Source organism: Eubalaena glacialis, chromosome 3 (genome assembly GCF_028564815.1).
Source record: "Eubalaena glacialis isolate mEubGla1 chromosome 3, mEubGla1.1.hap2.+ XY, whole genome shotgun sequence".
Taxonomy (NCBI): Eukaryota; Metazoa; Chordata; class Mammalia; order Artiodactyla; family Balaenidae; genus Eubalaena; species Eubalaena glacialis.
In genome coordinates this window covers 111,041,342-111,052,798 of record NC_083718.1, presented here as the reverse complement: position 1 = coordinate 111,052,798, position 11,457 = coordinate 111,041,342, and the positions used below count along the sequence as shown (strand labels likewise).

The 11,457-nt window shown below is 38.3% G+C and overlaps 1 protein-coding gene across 1 annotated transcript in view; it reads left to right on the top strand.

Annotated features, from left to right (window-relative positions):
• The first annotated feature begins 2,255 nt into the window (after positions 1-2,255).
• Positions 2,256-11,457, top strand: part of TLCD4 (TLC domain containing 4) — a 79,158-nt gene continuing 69,956 nt past the window's right edge. Inside the window, exon 1 of the mRNA XM_061186294.1 lies at positions 2,256-2,285. The gene's annotated coding sequence lies outside the window, so the exon portion shown is untranslated. The remainder of the gene's footprint in view (positions 2,286-11,457) is intronic.

The following is an 11,457-nucleotide window of genomic DNA, read 5'->3' as shown; positions in this document are numbered from 1 at the left end:
GATGATCCCCATTTTGCAAATGACAGAGAGATCACATCATTTGCTCTGAGTCACAAAGCTAGGACGTGGTAGTCAGGATTCAGAAAAGCTCCTTACAGTATCATTAAATGTATTTATTGTATATTTACACCAGCTTTTGTGCTATAAAAGAAAGAAAGATAGAAATATAGTATCGTTTACTATGCCCAACTTTTCATTTATAAAATTAGAACTAAATAGGAGGAAGAGGATTTTGAAAAGTGGCTTTTTCACGTGCCAGTCAAGAATTGCTCTTCTGTTTTCTAGCTTTTTCTCCAAGTACATTAAAAAAGGATACTAGATTAGATAGATAGGTAGATAGATAAACATATGTATGCCTCTCTCTCTTTCTCTCCCTCCATATAGTTTATATAAATATATACATATACATATAAATATATATATATCTTGATTCAAGCCTTGTTTAAGATGAATTTACAGTGAAATTACTAGACATGCTAATTTTGTTCTTTCACTTTATGTCCATTTATCTCAGATAAACCTTTCCAGATATGTTTATAAATCCCTTGCCCTAGCCTTGTGCACCCAAAATGTCTTATCAGTTCCAAATTTAACAAGACATTAAAATCTTATTTAAAACTACATTCCCAAACTATCAAGGTATCATACCAACTTATACCATTTACTAATGACAAACACAATAAAAGTAGCTTCTTTAATTTTCAAAGTTACCATATTTTCAGTTTTAGACTTATAAATAATTCTATTTCTGCACATAACACTGCTTGTCTTTGAAATCTGTTGAATTAATTTTCCCCTCATCCCAACCCTCCCTCCCCGCCAAAGCCTCTGCCCAACACCTCCATCAAGTCCGTCTTTTCTTCTTCATCGTACATCTGCCCTTTTTTCTGTTTTTCTCAAGTTCTTTTCTGCTTCCATAGAGCTTTTTGTCCTTGATAGAAACACACAAATTATGTCTTCACCCTTATCTGACTATACATTATTCCTTAACTGTATATGAAAAAAAAAAGAAATTTATATACATAATCAAACATGCAGTCTACCATTTAGTAGGCTTTTATATAGTTTCTCAACTACCTCTCACAACCGTCCCATGAACTTAAGTACTGTTATTATCCCCATTTTGTAGGTGAGGAAATTGAGGTCTTAACCACGCTAAGTCTACACTGCTGGTGCTCTGATTTGACTTCCTATGGATGTACTGTGGCCAGCTAGTGGCTTCAGGGAATATAGTGATGTTACTTAGGGAAGGTAATTAATGCAGAAAATATGTTACATTAAGAAGAAGGGGATAAGAAGAATGAAATTTACAGATGTGCCACCTAAAGCTTAGTGTTATTTTCTCTCAGAAATTTTGTGTAAATATTATATGAATATACTTTACAACAGCGGGTATGTAGCTCTTGCTGTGCCCTTTAACCTGGTTTCTTCTCTGCGTCTCCATGATTTATTTAATATACTGTTCATCTTTCATCTATATTAGGTGCCCTATTCATTGTGAATCCCTTCTGAATTTGTTACAAACAGGCTTGACAATTTACTGAAAAACCTTTTTTGGATAGAAATTTCAAATTACTTAGCTACTTCCCAAACTTAAGATTCCCTTCTCCACACCAGTGCTCCAGTGGGATCTTTGCTGGTTATATTTGTTTTGGAATAAGTTAAAAGATAACTTAAATGAACCTGAGAAAGTCTTAACACTTTCTAATACTTTATTAATGTTTACCTAGGGAACTGTGGAATAACTGTGTCTTAACTTAGAAATTTAAAAGAATCTCTAAATTTCCCTTTCTGAAAAGATGCTATGAACTAAACAAAAACTTTATGGTCAGTTTCCTCCACCAATTATGCCTTCTCTCCTGAATCTTTAACTACTGACTCTCATTGTATCTTTGCCCTTAGCCTATAAAGCTCAAGTCTCTCCCATTAAAAAATAAAAGCACAATCAATAAAACCCTCCCTCAATCAGCCTGGCTCAGCATAACTCCTTTAAACTACCAGTCAGGCACAGCCCAACCACATTAAAATGGCACTCCAGCCTTTAACCACACCTTTTATCCCTTTGCCAGAGTGTTTTTCCACTCCCAGTCTATTTTTAAGCAATTGGGCTATTTCGTGGAACTGAAGCCTTCTGGCGTGCACAGAGCAAAGTTATTTTTCTGATGTTGAGAGGAAGTCATCCTGAACGTGTGACCAGGCAGCCTGTTTTTGGTGAACTCCAAGCATATGTAGGCTCCTCTCAGCATATGGAAGAAGCATGGCCCTCCCAGCGCTACAGAAGTCAGGTATGGGTTGACACAGGCCTTGCCCTAGAATAACATTGTTCTATGCATACTGGTTACCTCTATAATATACTGACCCAAAGAGTTTCTGAGTGTCTGAGAGCTTGGTTGAATTAGTACTTGTTCACAACGCACATTATGTATATGCTGGGCAGCTAGAACTGTAGACCACCCTAGTCTCTAGGAGCCAATACCCCAACTCTGGTCTAGGACCCAATACCTCCAACTCCCGGAGGCTGGTTCTCATCCACATGCCAGTGGAACTAGTTATAACTCGTTGCCATCTTATCTCTTCTTTCCTAAAAAGTCAGTGTTCTTAAAGACTAGTCCATGCTTGCTGTCATGTTTTTCTTTGTTCATTTTCACTCCTTAATTCACTGAAATCTAGCTTCTGCCATAATTATTCACTAGTAACTGCTAGATTTTCAAATCCAAAGAACATTTCCTTTTCTAGTTTTTCCTTGTCTTCTCTGAGGCAATTGAAATTTTTCTCCCGTTGACTTTCATTACTCCATTTTCTTCCTATTCTCCTCATATCACAATTGTTCTACCTTCATATTCTTCCAGGGTCTTTTTTTCTCTGTCTAATTCCCTTAAAATAAATTTTAAGAAAACTTTTTATTTAAAAAATGTATTCAGAAAAGAACTGGAAATAATAAAATGGAAACTCGGGTACCCACCAACTAGATTTTGCCTTCCTCCCTTCCTTCCTTCCTTCCTTTTCTTCCTTCCTTTTTCAGACTATCATTTTCTTTCTAAGAAACAAAATGCTTATTTATCCCTCCCTCCCCCACTTTGGCTTTTTATTTCTGAGGTTTCTTAACCTTGGCTATCTTTTCTCCCAGGTCAATTGTTGTCATAATAAAATCCATTCTCTTCTTTTTTTTTTTTTTTTTTTAAATAAATTTATTTATTTATTTATTTTTAGCTGTGTTGGGTCTTCGTTTCTGTGCGAGGGCTTTCTCTAGTTGCGGTGAGCGGGGGCCACTCTTCATTGCGGTGCGCAGGCCTCTCACTATCGCGGCCTCTCTTGTTGTGGAGCACAAGCTCCAGACGCGCAGGCTCAGTAGTTGTGGCTCACGGACCCAGTTGCTCCGTGGCATGTGGGATCTTCCCAGACGAGGGCTCGAACCCGTGTCCCCTGCATTGGCAGGCAGATTCTCAACCACTGCGCCACCAGGGAAGCCCCATTCTCTTTTTTCTGGTCACATGTTCACTCAACTGGAGATTACATTCCTTATCCTCTTTTGCAGCTAGGTATGATTTTGTGGTTAAGTTCTTGCCAGTGGAATATAGCTAGAAGTGATGGGTACAACTTTTGCCTTACCCTTTTAAAAGAAGATGGCTTGCCTTGGACTGCTTTCTGTCTCCTTCATAGACATGTCTGTGACCGGCTGCAGCCATGAAGATGAGGAAGACATGGTAGGAGAGGATGGAACAACAAGATAGAAGGAATCTGGGTCCTGAATGACCTCATAGAACAGAGTGCCCTGTCAGTCTAGGCCCAACTATGATGTGAACAGGAAAGAAACTTCCATTTTCTTTATGTCACTGATTTCTGGGGTCTCTTTATTACAGCAATATAGCATTTACTCTAATACAAAAATTGATATCTGGAAATAGGGAACTTCTAATAGAATCTTAAAACATATAGCATTACCTTAACAGTCAGACAATTGGCAGTGAGGAAACAGATCTTGCAGGCTGGAAAACTGATGATCCTTGTAATACCATTGCAAAATATTGTAGACATTTCTCCTACTCAACTTGGAAGCCTGACCATGTTCCTTCTATGGCTGAATTTTAGGGGAAGCATTTGGGGAGAACCAGAATATAAAAGTGTGAAGGTTGCTCCTCACTGAACTTAGCAAGATTTTTTGGAAAGAAATGAGCTCACATAAGAAATGAGGGGTTTGCAAGCAGAAATGGAAGGAAATAAAGTGTATAGAAAATTGGGGCCTCACAGGGTTGGAAAATCCAACTATTTCTGTAGCCCAAACAGGAGGTAAAAGACTGTTTTTCAGAGACTTTCTTAAAGCCCTCCCATTAAGATTCCTCAGACAAAGAAAGAAATATAGCCTTCCAGCAAAGATCAGATTAAGGATGTTACCCTCACTTATTTTGTAAGATTACGTCAAATTAGCCACCATTAAAACAATGAAAAGAGGAATGGGTAGAGCATAGAAACTACAGAATAAGCTAGTTTAAGAGCCAGATCCAGAAAAGAACTTTGGTGCCATTTCTGGCACATAGACTAGAGATGAATAGTACAAAAGCCTATTAAGTTTTTGAGGAAATTGCATTACTAAAGAAACCATAAATCTGACCTGCAAAAGCCATTCATTGTTTGTGTCCTCAGACAGTCTCCAGGCCAGCATAGTCTCCAACATCCTCTTCAATCTTGAACCTGGTGAATGATGGACAAGGAAGAACCTCCCAGAGGGTGAACCCAGGGGTCTTCAGGCATAACAAAAGGCATCCAGGAGGGTTCATCAGGGAACTTCTTCCATGGTCAGGGCAAAAATTTCTGTCTGGAAAGAAAACTATTAAGGATTACTGCTTGCTATATGTTTCCCATTCTTTCCTTTTTCAAATGGAAGTTTTTATTCTATTCCTGATCCACCATTGCATATTGGGTTGAAAGTAGGGATCAAGTAACTATTTTTTGGTTTATATGTCATTGGACTATATGTTGCCACATCTGGACAAGACAGAGAAAGCTGTACTTTCCCTGGAGGTAGTAGACCTTGAGCTGGCTATGGAAATGAATAGGCCCACAGATGGTCTCTGTTAGAGAGGGAGGTTGAGATGTATGGGAAGAAGGGTGCACTTAGATATCTGGGTGGCCTGAGGGATTGACTGAATCTCTTTGTTTACCTTTACCTGAACTAATGCAGTCTTCCTGGGTGTTGTGATTTGTTTATTCAGAAACTTATCACCTGCATAATGACAACTTTCAAATTTGTATGTCCCACCAGGATTCTCTTTTATATTCTAGACCTATATTATCCAAATACTGAACACCTCTGCATAGATTTATCACAGGAGAAACCTTAATCGGCACATGTCCAAGACTGAAATGATTTCATTTCTCCTTAAACATGTACCTCCTCTGTGATAGATTGCAATAAATGGTCACAAACTCATCCCATCCCTCTACACACGCCCCTTTGCATTGTGACTTTTTGTTCTTCTCATCAAGAAGTGGACTCTAGATCTCCACCTCCTTGTGTCTGGGCTTGCCTTGTGACTTGCTTTGATCAATAAAATACAGCAGAAGTAATGACGTGGGAATTATGAGCCTAGACCTCAAGAGGCCTTGCAGGCTTTGCTCTCACCCTCTTGGAAAGCTTCTGTCATTATGTGAAGAAACCTGGGCTAGTCTCTTTGGGGATGAGAAGCTACATGGAGAAAGGTGCCCAGCTGACATCCAGCACCAACCACTAACATGACTGGCAACATAATGTGCAAGGCCCAGTAGGGCCCCTTGTTTCATAATTATTAAGAATTTTAAGACAGCAATAGCTGAACAGTGAACCAAGCACAAGTTGCATGCCCATGCAGCTGGCCTTGATTGCTAGAGAAACGATTTTGGAGCATCAAGCCCTTGCCAAGCTGCCACAGCTGACTGTCACCACGTGAGTGAGCCCAGGCAAAACCAGCAGAAGAACTTCTCAAGCAAGTTCATCCCAAATTGTCAACCCACATAACTGTCAGCTAATAAACAATTGTTGTTTTAAGCCATGAACTTTGATGATAGTTTGGGCAGCAATAAATAATTAAGTCATCCTTATAATCTCTTATCCTGGATAATTACAGCCTGAATCAATTAAACTCGCCCACACTTTCAACCTCATCCTATGAGGCTTGAAGAATTCTTTACGCTATCTGCTTCCCTATGTGTTCTCTCCTTACCCAGAAGTAAGTGTTGTGGAGTCAGACTACTGTGGTTTAAATTCTAGGTCCTCCCATTCTAATTGTGTGATCTTGGACACATTATTTTACCCTTTTGTGCCTCTATTCCCTTATCTGCAAAACAGAGCTAACCTTGTGTTTTTTTATGAGGGTCTGTGAAAGTTGAATGAGTAACACGAACAGCACTGAACACAGTGACTGTACTCAATAAATGTTAAGTTATTATGATTACCTTGGATTTAACACACTACCCGTGAGATTCAGGATGAAACCTGCAGGAGGACTGCAGAAGACTTCTGGGGTTGTACAGGAATTCAGAGAGGTAAAAAGAACAACAACAACAACAACAACAAAAAATAACAGACATGGTCTGAGAGAAACTATAAAGTAGTATGAGGTTAGAAACGTGATTTCTGGCGTCAGACCTTCTTCCCTCACATCTCAGCTCTGCCATTTGTTCTGTTTCTCTGGCAAGTTACTTAACCTCTTTAAGTCTTAATTTCATCAACTATAAAGTGGGACCAAGGAAAGGAAATCTCTTATAACATTATTGTGAGGCTTGAATAAGGACTAAATGATTACATCCTATAGGCCTGGCTTATAGAAGTCCTGTGAGCCTGGCATATAGAATACGCCCACCACATGATATTTGAAATGTGAGTATTGGTCAGAAAGGCAAGCCAAGATCACTTTGAGAGGAGAATTACCAAATATAAAGTGACACTGTATACAAGACTGTAAGCAGGATATGAGGTAAGAGATTAGGAGCCAAAGAGAGGGTGAACAGATTAAGTCTGGAGATCAAGGCAGAAGTGAAACCATTCAAGACTTTGGTTGCCGCATCAGAAAGTCTGGAAGACATATTACATGTTTCCTAAACCTTTCTACAAACTATAATGGCAAAGCAGAAAATGCTCTAGGAGCAGATTTTGGATTAGAGGGAACAGTTCAAACAAATCTTAGCATATTCTCCACCAATTAGCCTTTGAGGGTTCTCTCCATTTTTAGGTTGGTTCTTGTCTTTTCCTTCCTCAACAGTCAAGAACCCATTTATTCAGCAATTATTTATAGAGTACCTTGGAGTACAACGATGAGTGGCAGACCAATTTCCTGTCCTCACAGAGCCTCGGACTAACAGGAGATTCAGACGATTAAACTAGTAATCTCAGCACTGTGTGAGAATTTAGGGATCAGGGAAAGCTTCCTGGAGGAAGTTACATTTAATGTGAAACTTGAAAAACAGATGAGTAGACATCAACTAACCTGGTGTGTGGGGGAGACATGGTGAGTGTGGCTGCAGGGAGAGAAGAATATTCCAAGTAAAAGAACAGCATATGCAAATTCATGGAAGGAAGAGAACCAGGAACTTGGAGGGAATTCAAAGTAGTTCAATTGTGCTGAAAAATCGAGTTAGGAGCTAGAAATGGCTGGAGAGGAGGCTAATGGGGTAAAATCTACTCTTCTAAGGAATCTGGACTAAGGGCAACGGGAAGCCATTCAAGTGTTTAAGCAGAGGAGTGACATTTAGAAAGAATACCCTGATTATAATATGGAGAACAGAAGGAGCAGGACAGAAAGCCCACTACCTGTGTTTGTAAAAACGTTTTATTGGAACACAACCATATCCATTCATTTACATATTGTCTACTGCTGCTTCCAGGCCTTAAGTGCAGAGCTGAGTAACTGACCATCTGGCCCAGAAAGCCTGAAATATTTATGATCTGGTTCTTTAAGAAAATGTTTGCTAATCCCAGGGAGACTACTGTAGTAACCTGGGTAAGACAACATTCCTGTCTTCCCAGCTTTGGGGACGACTGGAATCCTAGAAAGGCAGTCACTGTCAATAACTGAAGAAATCATGACCTAGATATCAGTGGTGATAATCTGTTGTTTTTCAACTAAATGAGTGTTCTTCCTATGTTTTCCTCTAAGAGTTTTAGAGTATCCAGTCTTACATTTAGGTCTTTAATCCATTTTGAGTTTATTTTTGTGTATGGTGTTAGAGAATGTTCTAATTTCATTCTTTTATGTGTAGCTGTCTAGTTTTCCCAGCACCACTTATTAAAGAGACTGTCTTTTCTCCGTTGTATATTCTCTCCTCCTTTGTCATAGGTTAGTTGATCATAGGTGCGTGGGTTTATTTCTGAGCTTTCTATCCTGTTCCATTGATCTATATTTCTCTTTTTGTGCCAGTACCATACTGTTTTAATTACTGTTGCTTTGAGGTATAGTCTGAAATCAGGGAGCCTGATTTTTCCAACTCCATTTTTCTTTCTCAGGATTGCTTTGGCTATTCGGGGTCTTTTGTGTTTCCATACAAATTAAAAAAATTTTTTCTTCTAGTTCTATGAAAAATGCCATTTGTAATTTGACAGGGATTGCACTGAATCTGTAGATTGCCTTGGGTAGTACAGTCATTTGGACAATATTCATTCTTCCAGTCCAAGAACATGGTATATCTTTCCATCTGTTTGTCTCATCTTCGATTTCTCTCATCAGCATTTTATAGTTTTCAGAGCACAGGTCTTTTGTCTCCTCAGGTAGGTTTATTCCTAGGTATTTTATTCTTTTGATGCAGTGGTAAATGGGATTGTTTCCTTAATTTCTCTTTCTGATCTTTCGTTGTTAGTGTATAGAAATGCAAGAGATTTCTGTCTATTAATTTTGTATCCTGCAACTTTACCAAATTCATTCATTAGCTCTAGTAGTTTTCTATTTTTTTTTAAATTTTCTTTATAATTCTGATTGTCATCTTTTTTTTCCCCAACATCTTATTTTTTTTTTGCATTTTTGAATTTTATTTTATTTATTTTTTTATACAGCAAGTTCTTATTAGTCATCAATTTTATACACATCAGTGTATACATGTCAATCCCAATTTCCCAATTCATCACACCACCACCCCCACCCCTGGCCACTTTCCCCCCTTGGTGTCCATACGTTTGTTCTCTACATCTGTGTCTCAATTTATGCCCTGCAAACTGGTTAATCTGTACCATTTTTCTAGGTTCCACATATATGCCTTAATATACGATATTTGTTTTCCTCTTTCTGACTTAATTCACTCTGTATGACAGTCTCTAGATCCAGCCGCATCTCAACAAATGACCCAATTTCATTCCTTTTCATAGCTGACTAATATTCCATTCTATATATGTACCACATCTTCTTTATCCATTTGTCTGTCGATGGGCATTTAGGTTGCTTCCATGACCTGGCTATTGTAAATACTGCTGCAATGAACATTGTGGTGCATGTGTCTTTTTGAATTATGGTTTTCTCTGGGTATATGCCCAGTAGTGGGGTTGCTGGGTCATATGGTAATTCTATTTTTAGCTTTTTTAAGGAACCTCCATACTGTTCTCCATAGTGGCTGTATCAATTTACATTCCCACCAACAGTGCAAGAGGATTCCCTTTTCTCCACACCCTCTCCAGCATTTATTGTTTGTAGATTTTCCAATGATGCCCATTCTAACTGGTGTGAGGTGATATCTCATTGCAGTTTTGATTTGCATTTCTCTAATAATTAGTGATGTTGAGCAGCTTTTCATGTGCTTCTTGGCCATCTATATGTCTTCTTTGGAGAAATGTCTATTTAGGTCTTCTGCCCATTTTTGGATTGGGGTGTTTGTTTTTTTTAATATTGAGCTGCATGAGCTGTTTATATATTTTGGAGATTAATCCTTTGTCCATTGATTCGTTTGCAAATATTTTCTCCCATTCTGAGGGTTGTCTTTTCATCTTGTTTGTATTTTCCTTTGCTTTGCAAAAGCTTTTTTTTTTTTTTTTTTTATATTTTTTAAACATCTTTATTGAAGTATAATTGCTTTACAATGGTGTGCTAGCTTCTGCTTTACAACAAAGTGAATCAGTTACACATATACATATGTTGCCATATCTCTTCCCTCTTGCATCTCCCTCCCTCCCACCCTCCCTATCCCACCCCTCTAGGTGGTCACAAAGCACCGAGCTGATCTCCCTGTGCTATGCGGCTGCTTCCCACTAGTTATCTATTTTACATTTGGTAGTGTATATATGTCCATGACACTCTCTCACCCTGTCACATCTCACCCCTCCCCCTCCCCACATCCTCAAGTCCATTCTCTAGTAGGTCTGTTTGCAAAAGCTTTGAAGTTTCATTAGGTCCCATTTGTTTATTTTTGTTTTTATTTCCATTACTCTAGGAGGTAGATCAAAAAAGCTCTTGCTGTGATTTATGTCAAAGAGTGTTCTTCCCATGTTTTCCTCTAAGAGTTTTATAGTGTCTGGTCTTACATTTAGGTCTCTAATCCATTTTGAGATTATTTTTGTGTATGGTGTTAGGGAGTGTTCTAATTTCATTCTTTTACATGTAGCTGTCCAGTTTTCCCAGCACCACTTATTGAAGAGACTGTATTTTCTCCACTGTATATCCTTGCCTCCTTTGTCATAGATTAGTTGACCATAGGTGCGTGGGTTTATCTCTAGGCTTTCTATCCTGTTCCATTGATCTATATTTCTGTTTTGTGCCAGTACCATATTGTCTTGATTCCTGTAGCTTTGTAGTATAGTCTGAAGTCAAGGAATCTGATTCCTCCAGCTCCATTTTTTCCCCTTAAGACTGCTTTGGATATTTGGGGTCTTTTGTGTCTCCATAAAAATTTTAAGATTTTTTGTTCTAGTTCTGTAAAAAATGCCATTGGTAATTTGTTAGGGATTGCATTGAATCTGTAGATTGCTTTGGGTAGTATAGTCATTTTCACAGTATTGATTCTTCCAATCCAAGAATATGGTATAACTCTACATCTGTTTGTATCATCTTTAATTTCTTTCAACAGTGTCTTTTAGTTTTCTGCATGCAGGTCTTTTGTCTCCGTAGGTAGGTTTATTCCTAGGTAGTTTATTCTTTTTGTTGCAGTGGTAAACGGGACTGTTTCCTTAATTTCTCTTTCAGATTTTTCATCATTAGTATATAAGAATGCAAGAGATTTCTGTGCATTAATTTTGTATCCTGCAACTTTACCAAATTCATTGATTCGCTCTAGTAGTTTTCTGGTGGCATCTTCAGGATTCTCTATGTATAGTATCATGTCATCTGCAAACAGTGACAGTTTTACTTCTTCTTTTCCAATTTGGATTCCTTTTATTTCTTTTTCTTCTGTGATTGCCATGGCTAGGACTTCCAAAACTATGTTGAATAATAGTGGTGAGAGTGGACATCCTTGTCTTGTTCCTGATCTTAGAGGAAATGCTTTCAGTTTTTCACCATTAAGAATAAT